A 15234-nucleotide genomic window follows, 5' to 3' on the forward strand; every position below is an offset into this window, starting at 1 on the left:
AGACACACCCCATGTAGTCTCACACTTTACAATCTAGTGGTATTGACCCCTCCTTAGACCCCTCACCAGGAGTAAAGCAGCGGATCCTGTGCTGACCTAAAGGATGGCAGGAAGGATTCCGGGGGCGCAGAGAAGTGAGCATGGGCAGGAGGTATTAGGAGCTTCCCAGCACTCTCCAAAAGCCCCAGAGTGGGCAGCAGCCTCCTCCTGCCTCCCCTGAGGTGAATTCTGGCCCCCACTGGTTCTCCACAAATGGGGGAACCATCTAGACCAGAAGGTGAAAATTCAAATTATTGTGATATTAGCAAGAATAGTAGCAGAAAAAAAACAAATCACAGCTACCTTTTCATGAGGACATATTACATACTACACATTTTTAATTTTTTAATTTTATTTATTTATTTATTTTTCAGAGAGATAGAGAGTATGGAGGGAGGGGCAGAGAGAGAGAGAGAGAATCCCAAGCAGGCTCCATGCCCAGCGTGGAGACTGACATGGGACACAATCTCGGGACCCTGAGATCATGACCTGAGCCAAAAACAAGAGTCGGATGCTTAACCAACTGAACCACCCAGGTTACCCCTATATACTAGACATTTTAACTGCTAATTCTTATGCCAGGTTTTATCACCCCATTTTTCAGATGAAAAAGCAGATCCCCCAAAACCCTAGCCTGAGGTCTTGCAAATGGGAAATGGGGTTTCAGGCCTGGTGACTGACTCTAGCAGCTGCTTGTTTTCCGCTTGCCCTGATGGTGGGATCCTTGGACACATCGATGCTATTCTCAGAGATGGCAAGAGTCTCTGTCCCCATCCCGCTCTGTGTCCGGCATCAGCACACCGAGCACAGAATCCTAAGGACAAAGTTGTTAAAGCAGACATATTTGAGAAGAGTAGATGAAATGACTGTGATTTTCATTTTTTATTTAAAACGAAACCTTAACTTAGAGAAAACAAGTGTTGAGACAGGTCAGCCTGACAAACCACAAATCACGTTGTTCTGTTTGGACTCCCTGTTTTCACTGAGCCCCACGCATTCACGTGGCTGGTCTGACAATGGGTAGCAAGGTAGTCTGGCTTGATTTAATGTCTCCGTGATGCAGACTTGTCCAGACACGTGTGCTCGAGCTGTAGTTGAGGGCAGGGAGGGTAAGCAGTCCCTCAGCCAGAAGCTGCTCCCTGGGTCACCTCCCACTTGCCCCGTCTGCTGACCTCTGAGGAAATTCAGCCCCACAGCCAGCATCTGTGGTCCCATCAGCCAGGCTGCAGTAAAATGTACTTAACGCGCACAGCTCAGTTTTGCAAGGTTAGAAGGAATCAATAGGAGATGTGTTTAATGTGGTATCACTATCAGTCTCATCGCACTTTTAAAACTGGCATATCCACAGAGGTGTATAATCGTAGCCTCTCGGTACAGAGAATGTGCTTGGTGTGGTCTCAGATAGATATCACGGCCCCCGACGGACACACAAAATCTGCCGAGTGGCCTCTGGAGTTCCACTCTTGCTATCAGTTTCTTTTTCAATTTTTCTCTTTCTCCCCTTCTCCCTTTCAAACGTTCTCTTCTTTTTCTCTTCCTTTCTCCCTCCTTCCTTCCCTCTTTTCTCCTCCCCTTGTTCCTTCTTGCTTTTGGGTGTTTGATTGGCTCTCCTGGAAAATACCTAGGGCTTCAGCAAACCACCAAAGAAGCTGGGTGATTTCCCCTGCGATCCCCAAGCACACGTATCGACTGGGAAACCCAGGCTTGGAAAGTCTTTCATGGGGGCATTGCTGGTCTGCCCCCACCCGCTCACAACAAAGCAGACTTTGCCATAAGCTTCAGGGAAATTATTTTGAAAGAGAAACCTGTCTGGACAGAGCATAATTAAACACAGTACATTGTACTTTTGTAAGAAGACCACAAGGTAAAAAATTTTTGTGGATGTAGAATACTATGGAAAAAATAGAAATAGTAAGGTCAAAATGATATCATGCGTTTGTGGGGCCTTGGGAACACTGCTGATTTCCATAATGAAGCATGTAGGGCAAAGCATAGTCTGTAAAGAACAAAGTGTCAGAAGGGAAGAAAGAAATCAGAAGTTGATTAACCAGTCTCTACCAACATTTGCCCAAGCAACCTGATCGAGAGTCACCTTTATAAGAACTTCCTAACAGATGTCTTCCTATTTTGGCTTAAGAGTAACTCAGCAGTGCAGTATGGCCCTATTCCCCTAGAGCAGCTGATGAGGCAAGAGAGAAGTGACCCCACCGGCAGAAGTGAAACCTTACCAAGAATTACCCAAATGGCTGAACTGGGTGTTAAATGGCTGTTTTAGTTCCCTGGGACTGTTGTGACAAGTATCCCAAACTAGACAACTGAACCAAAAGAAATGTATTGTCTCACAGTCCTGGAGGCTGGAGGTTTGGGATCGGGGCATCAGCGGGATTGGGTCCTTTTGAGGGGTGCAGGGAAGAAACTGTTCCAGGACTCTCTCCCAGGTTCTGGTGGTCTCTGATGCTTCTTCGCTCATAGGTGGTTTTCTCCTTGTGTTTTTACATCATCTTCCTGCCATGTTTTCTGTCTCTGTGTCCACATATCCTCCTTTTTTATAACGACACCAGTCACAGTGGATCAGAACCCACCCTAATGACCTCATCTTAACTTGATCATCTGCAAGGTCCCCACTGCCAAATAAGGTCACGTTCATAGGCACTGAGGGCTAAGACTTCAATGCTGTGGGGACACAATTCAATCCATAACAAGAGCCATTTGTCTTCACACCCACATGCTCACCACCTAACTGCTATCCTACACTGAGCTGGAAATGCATACTATGTGTCCATTTAGAAATGCACACCAAATTCACACCAAAATTCATTCAATTCTCTTTAATAGTGCCTTTATTACCTCTGAATTTAGGGACTTATGTGCCAAAAGGGAAACAAAATTTCCCATATTTGACCACCTGGAGAGTGAGCTTTTCCAAGGATACAGGAAAAAGATGCGACCCAGGCCATATGGAAAAGACTGAGGTCCCAACACATTCAAAACAGAAGTATCTTATCATGGAATGGGAGTCCAGGTTGACATAGCTACTGTCCTTCCTTTGGAAATTCAAGAAAAGCTGGGGATGAAACCTGGCTAGCTTGAGCTCTGTTATATTAAAGCATTACTTTGTCTCTCATACAAGTGATAAAATAGCTCATTATCTCATGAAATTGGTCAGCTACATGGAAAATTGAGTGTTATGTAAATTATGGCAACATTGTATAAGATCCAACATGACATATCATAGTTTTGTTTCTATTCAACTAATAACAAAACTAACAAGGAATTCTTTCTCTAATTTCCTTCCACGTGTGTAGAAAATTAAATGTGAAGGAAAAAGGTACTTTTCCTATTGGTTTTTTTTTTTTTCTAAAGATTTTATTTATTTATTTGAGACAGAGAGAATGAGAGACAGAGAGCATGAGAGGGAGGAGGGTCAGAGGGAGAAGCAGACTCCCTGCCGAGCAGGGAGCCCGATGCGGGACTCGATCCAGGGACTCCAGGATCATGACCTGAGCCGAAGGCAGTCGCTTAACCAACTGAGCCACCCAGGCGCCCTTTTCCTATTGGTTTTAAAGCAAGGTCTTCATGATTTAAACATCAGTCCCAGTTTTGGTGTCAAGAATGGGGTGAACATGTATATGTGAAAAGCAGAATACCCATGCCTGGGACTCAAGCCCATCAATCTTCTACCCCCTAACTTGACCCAGCACTAGGATGCCTCTCTCCAGTCCCAAGGATCAGAGAACTGATGACCTTATCAAATAAGGCAGACTAAAACTATAAACTCAACAAGAGTGGGAAGTGTCTGGTAGCAGAGCTCCCAGGCTGCCCTCCACCCCCATAGGCCTCCGGGAAATGAGGACCCCTTCCATCTTTCTAAACCCCATGGGAAAGCAGAGGCCAGACTCGGAACTTTCTGATGTCAACAATGCACCAGTGAAAATGAAAATCTCCCCAAAGCAGCATCACTTAACATTTTATGGAGTCTATTCGTTTTTCTAATGGTCATTGCAAATCTGTAAAAATGTAAAACAGCATGATCTCTGCTTCTGGTTGAATAGAGACCCTCACTCCAATCTTGTACAGTGCAGGAGAGCCCTGACTTCCTCTCCAGAAGCTCAATATACAGATAATGGTACGTCTGCTGGTTCTAAGTCACCAAGTGTTTGATATACATGTGAGATCCCTTCAGAGAAAGCTCCCATCCATGACCTGATGTGTCCAGGAACAGGTGCTCTCCCCGTTCTTCAGTAAAGGTTTTCTGAGACTCACCATGTCAGTGCCTCTCCCAGGGACTCGGTATTCCTCTTTCCCTCAGCCCCAATGGGCCCCCAGCCTTCTCGCTCCCAAGAGCCAACAACAGTCCCACTGGGTTCTGCCAAAGTGATTCCAAGTCTGAAGAGCAAAGGAGGCCTGTGGGTTCCAGAACAGACACCACCCACCTTCACACGCAATGTCTAATCCGAAAACCAATCTCCCAAATGGGGTGCTGCCCCCACATTCCAACAGGGATGGTGAAGCTGAACAAGGCTGAGCAGCCTGCTGACGCCCAGTCACTGAGTCATCTGGCCTGGTGGTCACACCGTGAATCCTGAAACCAACCTTCTCCATGTTGCAAGACTCATTGTGCTTCTTTCTTTGTAGTTTACATGAATGAAAGGGCATCAGTTTTGTCTCATTCTTGAGTACAATGTTAGAGGTAATCTTATCAACGTCATCTGACTTTCACGATAAACTTCCAGGCACTCTTCCTTTGATACACGAAAAAATTGTTTCTGGGAAACGACGCATGATGGCAAAATGAAGTTAAACTTAATCAGAAGTTGAAATCCCAAACATTTGAATTTATTTAAATAGGATCTGAGAGATCCTTAGAGTGAATGTCCCACTCATTAAGTGGGTCACTTTTTTTTAAGATTTATTTATTTATTTGAGAGAGAGAAAGAACACACAGGGGGTGTTGCAGAGGGAGAGAACATCCAGCAGACTCTGCCCTGAGCGTGGAGCCCAACAGGGGGCTCAATCCCATGACCCATGAGATCATGGTCCATGGACTGATCAAAACCAAAAGTTGGACGCTCAACCAACTGAGCCACCCAGGCACCCCTTATTAAGTGGGTCTTTATCAAGCAACTACTGCATGCCTAGAAGGATGCTGAACTCCAGGAACCCATCAGCGACCTGAAAGTCCTTCTAACTTAATGGGGGATGGATAGAGGAAAATGGGATTCCTGTGCTGGGCAAGAAGTTCTGTACTTGGGAGGCACAGTGGCACCAGACCTTGGGACGACATGAGCAGGGAAGCAGGTTAAGGTGTGGAGGCAAGGGTGAGGAATAATCAGATCCGTATTCCAGAGAGATCACTCTGGCTGCCATGTGAAAGACCCACATCAGAGGCCAGTAGGCCGTGTTTACAATCACTCTGGCCTGAGATGAGGGTCTCCTGAGCCTGAGAAGCAGAGCAGAGTGAAGACATCCCCAATTTACTACTTCCTTCCGATATCTAACAGCAATGAATAAGTCTCATGCCAATATCTAATACCAATGAACTAATCTCATGCCTAAGGACAACCAGGGCATTAAACTCTGGATTAAGTGTGCAGGAAGATGTACCTTTATGAGGAAGCTATGAAGGGATGTTCTTGCCAAATCTTTATTCCCCCCACAGGATTTCGTAGAATATAATGTAGAAACACTGCAGTGGGTTTTAGAATTGGTTAATTCTGTGGTTAAACCTTGAATGAATCCTGCCTTGTTGGGAAACCTTTAAAAACCTTCTGATCCTCCATTTTTACATCTGTAAAATGAGGCAACACCACCTATAGCAAAGGGTTTCGAGGACCATAAAAGTAATGCATGCGTATTTGTTTCCGATGGCTGCTTACAAAATTGCCACACATTTAGTGGCTTAAGACAACATAAATTTATATCTTATAATTCTGAAGGGCAGAAGTCTGCAATAGGTGTCTTTAGGCAAAAACCAAGGGTCTGGAAAGGCCATGTTCTTTTCCGAATGCGTCTCCATGACTTTTCCATCTTCCAGAAGCTTCCCTGGCGTGTGACCCCTTCCTCCATCTTCAAAGCCAGTAATGGTAGGTCTAGTGCATCACTCTAGCCTCCTCTTCTGTCTCTTTCTCACTTTTTAAGGATGCTTCTGATCACTTTGGACCCACTAGGATAATTCAGTATAATCTCCCTGTCAAGGTCAGCTGATTAATTCTAACTGCAACATTTATTCCCCTTTGTCACATAAGGTGATACACACACAAGGTTCTGGGGATTAGGATGTGGACATCTTTGGGGAGCCATTATTCTGCCCACCACAATATGTAAAGCACCTGCTTAGTTCTACCCAGTATTTTTCTGCCATAAAGCTTTTTTTTCCTTTAACTAAAAACAGAAACAGCTTCATTTTAAAAAATTGATTTTAATGCTAATACATACAGCAAATGAATTTACCTTTTATGCTGAATGCCTTCACTAATTCTGGGGATTGGAAGAGAAACTTCTCTGATACCCCCATTTCACAGGTGAGCACCTGGGACCCAGGGATTCACATGGCATTTAGTGACTAAGCCAGAATTGGAATGCGGTATCTTACTCTCAGTGAGGTGGTCTCTCCATCACATTCCACCTGCATGAAGGACCTTGTAATTACTGCTGCAAAAAGTGATGAGTCTCCCTTAGTTCTACAGAGTGGACTGACCTGCTGTGTGACCCAAGCTGGCTGGCCAAAAAATGTAGGTTCCAGGCAAAATCAATGGAAAAGACAGATACTTTTTTGCTGTTGTTAATTTCCAGGATAGAAAAAGAATTTGATCAGCATTCAGAGTATTAAAAAAAGATTCTGAGGGGCACCTGGGTGGCTCAGTAGGTTAAGCATCTAATTCTTGATTTTGGCTCAAGTCATCATCTCGGGGTCATGAGATAAAGCCCCAAGTCGGGCTCTGTGCTCAGCGGGAAGTCTGCTTGAGGACTCTCTCTCTCCCTCTGCCCCTCCCCTTCTCTGGAAAATAAATAAATAAACCTTTTTATAAAATTGTCCAATGTATAAACAAAAGTGCTTCAAGTCTCTCCCCTGTATCAGCAAAGTTTAGAAACCAAGTCCATCAAGTTTTGAAGGGAAGAGGTGTTAGCCAAGAATCCTCTGGCTCCAAAAGCTGTCCTTTATCTGTGAGGTAACTGAAAGATGTTTCCAGAAAGCACACAACCATCTCCAAACATATTTGTTAAGGATATACTTCAACTTACTGAGAGAAAAACACTGTAACATAATGTAATACAACTCATTAAAAATAAGAATACCACTCTAAACTCACAGATGACACCAACAGAAACTGGGAAGTGGCTTTGAATATAACGTGGGAACAAAAGATTATTTATATCCTCATTTTACACAGAAGCTCATCAGTAAGCAGTCCTTGATTTTTTATGTTGACAATTTCATAAATATTGATATGAGCATTTTAACAACTTAAGGTAAACTATTAGTAGAATTTAAAACAAAATCACTAGTGAAAAAAGCAAAGAAAACATAGTCCATTTTTTTTTAACTTGCTAGGGGAAAAGACAGAAGGAATCTTTACATAAGGGTGAAACCAGACAAGGGAATAAGCACAGTTATATCAGTAATAATATACCCTTCTCACCAAAACTACCACAGTGAGAGACACCCTTCCTCAAATAGTGAAATAATGAAATTACACCAAATGTTATTGAAAAGCTATGACACTTAAAAGAAATTGGCAAGTAAGGATTATTAAATGATTAGGCAAAAATATAGCAGCTAAAGGCAAGAAGAAATAAAATTAATATAATGAAAGAAAACGGGGCTGGCATATAGTTCTGAGGTAATGGAAAATTAAAAGAAAAAGCCATTTGCTGGAATGAAGACATACATACAACATTTTGATAGTAAATAAAATCCAGACAGAAAATATAAAAGCCATAAATCTTTCTACACCACATAATAGTCTTCAAACCATAGTAACCATGGACTGTCAGAGGCACACAGAGAAGTTAGCAGAAGCACTGGGGGATAAGAGACTTACTGACCTTGTAGTTGGTGTGTGAATATATATGCCCTTGTTGGGGCGGGGTGGGGGGGCGCAGGAAGAGAGAGTGTCCATGTGACAATAAGATGATGTATTGGGTGTGCAGCAAATGTTGCCTCTAGAGGAGAACAGGAAGATACATTTCTATCAAGTTTACAAAGAATATTTGCAACTAGTAAGTACACATGATATGCTATTTATGCTTATAAACTCAAAAAGTGGCAACAAAAAATAGGCCAAAATTCTCACACCACCAATGATTCTCTGAAAAGTGATTGCAGGTGGGAGTCAAGCCCAGCATTAGGGATTATTTAGAAAATAGCAGGATTGAAAACCTACTCTGTCGAAACCTCTGGAATGCTGACAAAGACACATTCAAGCCGATCTATAACCTGTAAGCCTTTTGTTCGGACATGAAAAAGAATGACACTTCCTAAACTCAGTGTCAAACTAAAGAACGGAAAAATGAGAACACACACACACACACACACACACACACATTTGAGTAAAACAGAAGGAGAGAAAAAATAAAGGCAAAAATTAATGGATTTGAAAACAGATAAGTAATAGAACAAACATATCGAAGATCTGGTTCTGCACAGGAAGAATGAATCGTGGATCACTACATCAAAAACTAATGATATATTAAAAAAAACTAATGATGTATTGTATGGTGACTAACATAACATAATAAAATAAAATTAAAAAAAAGAAATTACTGATCAAGCAGTTAGCAGATCTAATCTAATAAAAAGAGAGAAAATAGAATAAAAAGAAACATAACCAAAGATATAAGTAAAAATTGTATAAAATCCTATTCTGACAAATTAGAAAACAACATAAATTATGTGATTTATTTTATTTTATTTTATTTTACTGAGAGAGAGAGAGAGCAAGCAGAGGGGAAGGGCTGAGGGGGAGGGAGAGGGAGAATTTCCAGCAGACTCCTTGTTGAACATGGAGCCTGACACAGGACTCGATCTCACGACTCTGATATCATGACCTGAGCTGAGATCAAAGAGTTGGACTCAACCGACTAAGCCACCCAGGCACCCCTAAATTGTCAGATTTTCAAAGAAAATATAAGAGATATAGAAAAGTTGAATGAAGGGGCGCCTGGGTGGCTCAGTTGGTTAAGCGACTGCCTTCGGCTCAGGTCATGATCCTGGAGTCCCAGGATCGAGTCCCGCATCGGGCTCCCTGCTCGGCAGGGGGTCTGCTTCTCCCTTTGACCCTCCTCTCTCTCATGCTCTCTGTCTCTCATTCTCTCTCTCTCAAATAAATAAATAAAATCTTTAAAAAAAAGAAAAGTTGAATGAAGACATAACTAGGAGAGAATTTTTTTGTTTCGTTTTTAATTGAGGTATAATTAACATCTAACACTATATTAGTTTCAGGTGGACAACATTGTGTAGAAGATTTTGTTATTGTCTGAAGTTTCTTGCCAAGAAAGATGGAAGACTTTCCATTTTTCTATGCCAATCCTCCCAGAAAAACAAAAGTACAGATCCATCTGCCTTATGATTCTAGATGAAAAATTCTAAATAAAATATTGGCAATATCATTTGGAAATATATTCTACAAACATTGCCCTGTAACCAGAAAGAATTTGTCCCAAGAATGGAAGAATAACGTGCCACAGAAATCCCAAACCAACTCGCTGCATTGTTCAGAAGAAAAGGATCACAGGGCTATGAGCATGTTAGAGGCTGAAATGTATTTGACAGTCGTAAATATCTAATACTGACTTTCTTGAGGTCTTATAATCATCAATGTTCTTGAAGATGATGAAAATCCCTATCGCCCACTTTCAGCCCCCCAGCTTCAATGCTGAGATGCTCGGGATATTCATATTGATGTTGAAAAAGACTTAATACCTCCTGTAGCCACTGTTTTCAAACACTGTTCTGAAAGTTCCAGCGATGCAAACATTTTTGCAAAGACAAAATGACAATGTATTACAAAGAAAGAGACAAGTGATTAGAAATAGCAAAGAAAAGAACAAAACTTATCCATCAAGGATAGATAAGAAGACCTGAATCAAGGAAGACATAAACCATATTCTGGGATAAAAGCATTAAAAGGAAAATTCTCCCCCAAATAATTAATAGGAATAATAAATATTTTTAATTCTAGTAAGGTCTTTGAAAACATGGCAGTGAAAAGCTCAAGTACATCTCAAAGAATTAAATACTTACTGATTTTCTGTTTTAAAAATAAGGGACATGCATGTTGTTTTTTAAAAAATATATCAATTTCAGGGGTGTTTGGGTGGTTCAGTCAGTTGAGCATCCAACTCTTGGTTTCAGCTCAGGTCATGGTCTCAGAGTCCTGGGACTGAGCCCCATGGCAGGCTCTGTGCTCAGTGAGGAGTCTGCTTGAGGATCCTCTCCCTTTTCCTCTGCCCTTCCCCTGCTCACACTCTCTTTAAAACAAATAAATAAATCTCATATATATATATATGTGTGTGTGTGTGTATATATATATTTATTTCATGAATATATGTTATAGTTATATGTAAAAGCATGTACATTATAGTATGATAAAAAATGACAGAAATGCAAATCATCTGAAAGTACAGGAGTATTAAGTATAGAAATTATGGGAAAGCATATAGAGATTTCAAGGCAGGCATTAAACATGTCGGAAAATATTACACCACTAGGTCGTGTTCACATAGTTAGAATGATCCCAAACTGCAAATGTATATGCACATTGTATATATAACTATTTGTGCTGCCCCAAGAACTTTTTTTTAAATTTTTGATTTATTGAAAAAAAAAAAGCTGAAAGGTAGTATCAGACAAAATTGTATCATGGATACAGATGGGCTTCCTCTAAATAGTATATTTTCAGATGACTATTATTTTTTTCTTCCTGCTTTTCTGTATTTCTCACATTTTCTAGAAAGAATACACTATACAATCAAAAAAGACATGTTTTCATAGCACTAGTCCCTTGCATGATATTTTGTGGCAATAATTCTCATTCTTATTTAATCACAGAAATCTCTGAAAATCTTATAAAAGTTCAGAACTCTCCCCCAGAAAACTGCAGTATGAATTTTGCATAAAGTTTAAAGGTCTTGTAGACCCATGGAGGTCCATTCAAGGACTCTAGGCAAAAAGCGAACTCTCCAAATCTCAAAGCAATTCCTCATGCATCATCTCAATAGACCTTCATCAAAATTTAATAATAGAAGAGCTATTACTTTTGTCATTTTAAAGATGAATAAACTGAGTGTCTGGGGCTTAAGAGCACAGGGCTAGCAGGGACAGAAGTGACCAGGTGAGTAGCTATGTCTGCTTGCCTTAGCACTGAGCATTTTGTTACAACAAGCTTCGCTTATTAAATGCACAACAGGATGTCAAATAAACAAAACCAGAGCTTGAGTCTTGATTTGGAAAGCTTGGAAAGTTTGGAAAATGTCCTGATTTCACCGTGCTCTGGTTTCCTCATCAATAAAGCAAGGATAACAATACTCGCTCTGCATATCCCCCAGAGTTGTTAGGGAGAAGAAAGAAGTTCAGAGGAAAGCACTTGCAAACGTAATTTATCTTTATTATTATTAATACATAAATGTTTCTATTATGAATCTATTAAAACTCAGACCAGCGCTGGGGTAAGTGCTGATGGGATCTAGGTGGGAGAGATAAAAAAGGCAAAGCATCTCACTAAAAGGCAATTAAAATGTACCATTCTTGTTCCAAAAGTATGTTTCCACGAGTAATTAGCAATCTATTGTGCATTCAGCAATGGTTTGCTGGCCGAATTCTATTACATGAGTTGTGTGTGGCTATCCTGTGAAATGAAGCAACCTAATCCAGAGCTCCCTGCTTTAAAGCAAAAAGATGTTTGCTTCCCCAGTTATCTGTCTAAGCTACTGCTGTGACTTAATTTTAATGGTGAAAATTTCATGTTAATTTCAAAGTCTTTCCACTGCACTCATCCCAGACTTGCTGAAGAGCAAGAACAATTGAGACACAGAAAGGGGTCAAAAGGCTGCCACACCCCAACTGACGCTCAGACACCCTTCACTTGTCTGGACGCCCCTGACACTGTACCTTCCATGGGGACAGTCCTCCATAAACGTGACTGGGTGAGTGGATGGGAATGAGATGCTGTCTGAGAGGCTCCAGCGGTAAACATCCTTTCACCGCCACCAGACCCAGTTTCCTAATCTGGATGTCAGGAAGCCTGTTCTAAGTGGGAAATCCCTGAACACCACACTGGACCAGGAAAACACACGGGATTATCCTTTATTGAGTTTGAAACTTTCCTGAGCCAGTTTCTTCTGACATCTTTATCACAGATATTCTGTGACGTCACCTAATGTACTAACAGTCTGTCCCTGAAACTGAACCAATTATAGACACTTCTATTTGGTTTTCAATGCTGATTTTTTACCTATTGAGTTACCCCTTTCTATTATTCACCAGGGGTTGGGCCATCTGGATTGATTATCTATTTTATTTCTTATGTACCCAACAGAAGTGTAGTTAAAGCTCAAAATTTTATGGGATGATTCTTTCATCCCTAGCCATAACCCTGCCTCTACTGCTCCAGAGTGATGTTTATAGAGCCCATAAGTGTGAGATCACTCCAGGCTGCTCTTCTCACCTCTAAGTGGAGTCAGTCCTCGGGGATGGATAGAATGTCACTGCATTTTCCCATTTCATTTGTATAATGAAATCATTATATGGCCTTCATTCTGTACTTTTACCCTTTTTGGTCTTAAGGGAGACCATTCAGTAGCCCCCTCCAATTTCTCTAAGAAAACTAAGAATTGTTAATGGACTCTCACCAAATTTCAAGAACTTGATTTTTTCCTAAAAAATTATATCAAATAAATCCCCCCCACAGCATTATGCATGGTATTTGCTTGTGTGTATTTATATACGTATAGCAGTGAATTGACGTATAAATCCGTAATGTGTGACCTTGACCAAATTTAAACGATCACCTGAAAATGAGTCAATTGTCATTATTAATTGGGTCATATTATCCTATTATAGTGGTGTGATCAGATTCAGTCCCAAAGAGCGGTGTGGAACCTAACACCAGACTTCAATGCAATCATCTTGGACACTTGTTAAAATAGAGATTACCAAAATGCACCCCCAAACTACCAACTCACACCCTGGAGATGAGGCTCGGAATTTTTAGAAAACTTTGAGAAAGCATTGCCATGGAGAACTAGTTCAGCCTGGCTCCTGAATTTCACCTCTGTTTTTGACTTCTTATGGGGAAGTTAGTGTTGATTCCAGAGAGTCCCTAAAGAGGACAAGCTCTCACCTAGACCTCCTTAAGCTAGTTCTGGATAGCAGCTCTGGACACCCTCTACTTCATATCCCAGCCTCAGAAATGGCATCTTAAATTTAGGACCAGGCCAACCGGAGTCTTCTCTGTGATGGATCAAAATGGGGATTTTAAGGTAGCTCTACTTAGGATCTACTTTGTGCACTCCTCTCTGTCCGCATAAGGAAACTAGAAAGGTTTCCCTTACTCAAGCACTACTACATTTTATTTCACTGAGAGGAGTTTGGCCAACATCATCTCTCATGAGATTTAAGGAGATTTTCTAGTTTGAGATATCACTGACCATCATAAAAATGACAGTCTGGTATTATAGAAAGATTGGCTGTGGAGAAGGAATTTCCCATACAGAGTCTGAGTATCTTCTGGATCCCCACACTGCTCAGTTGCTGTCCCCCATCTATCAGCTCTTCAGAAGGAGAATATAGCATCTAAGGAAGGCGATGATTTTTTTCTGAGTTTAGCAAGAATGATAATACTCACCTAAGGCAGAAACAAAGTGGGACACCAGTCATTCTTCAGTCTGTAACCAATCATCTGACCAGTCATTCTCTATTCTTTATTCTCCTCTTTTTTTTAAATTCTATAATGAGAAGTAATTCATTTTTTTAAGATTTTATTCATTTATTTGACAGAGAGAGACAGCGAGAGAGGGAACACAAGCAGGGGGAGTGGGAGAGGGAGAAGCAGGCCTCCCACCGAGCAGGGAGCCCAATGTGGGGCTCGATCCCAGGACCCTGAGATCATGACCCAAGCCGAAGTCAGTCGCTTAACTGACTGAGCCACCCAGGCACCCCAGTGAGAAGTAATTTAAACTACCATATGCAGCTGTGCTTGCTGGAGTCTACTGAGTCTATGCTATGATTCATAAAAATTACCTCACACAGCATAAGACTTTTTATTAGGATAATGACATTTATCTTACCTATCTCTTATTTTTCCACCAAATGACTTGCCATATGACGTTGGGTGAGTAACTTCGACTATCTGTGGTCAATAGCTCCTATCCATCCTGGTATAAGAATAATGAGTTACAGCCAGTGGAGACTTTGGGCATCATAAGAGGAATCCTAATTTTGCTTAAGTAACAAATAATAAGAGTGTTAACCAATAAGAGTGTTAAACATTGCATTTTAAAATAAACTTGAAAACTACTTAATGCCTATAGAGGAATAGGCAGATGTGTCCGTTCCTAAGCAGTGAAACAAACTGAGGTCCAGAAAAAAAGGAATTTGTTTCTGCCTTGGAACTTATTTTCATGTCCCTGGAAAGATATAGCTAATAACACTCTTCTCTTTCTCAATATAAATCAATAGAATCTCTTGTATGATGAATATATGTTAGAACAGCCCTGGGGAAAGCATATAGATGTTAGTGTTATTCTCTAGGGCATGTGTGCACACACACACACTCCTACACACACCTATACACACACTTATAAATTTGGCGCCATGATGGCTCAGTGTTTCTGAGTCATCCACAAAAAATAACAGATTTCAGTGCAAGCCCGTTCTTAAGAAAATGAAGTCATATAGTCAGCTATTTTCAAGCAGCACTTGGAACAGAGTATCATATTTCCCTTTAAGTTTTAGATGCCCTAGTTCAGTGGAAAAAGGTAAAGACCCAACAGATTTTTCTTTTCCATTTCATGACAGATACCTAGGCATTGACAAATTTTTGTCAGCCTTTCCTTACCAGCTCACTCAAAAGATCTAAATGTTGTTTGGGAACATGGTCATGGGAAAATGTTCTCCTGTGATGTGGAAGATAAGATGCTGGGTGCTTGAAACATCCATTAGCAGATATAAAATGGCGACTGGTCAAGGGCAGACTG

The sequence above is a fragment of the Leptonychotes weddellii genome, chromosome 1 (genome assembly GCF_054177405.1).
Source record: "Leptonychotes weddellii isolate Sample4059 chromosome 1, ASM5417740v2, whole genome shotgun sequence".
NCBI lineage: Eukaryota > Metazoa > Chordata > Mammalia > Carnivora > Phocidae > Leptonychotes > Leptonychotes weddellii.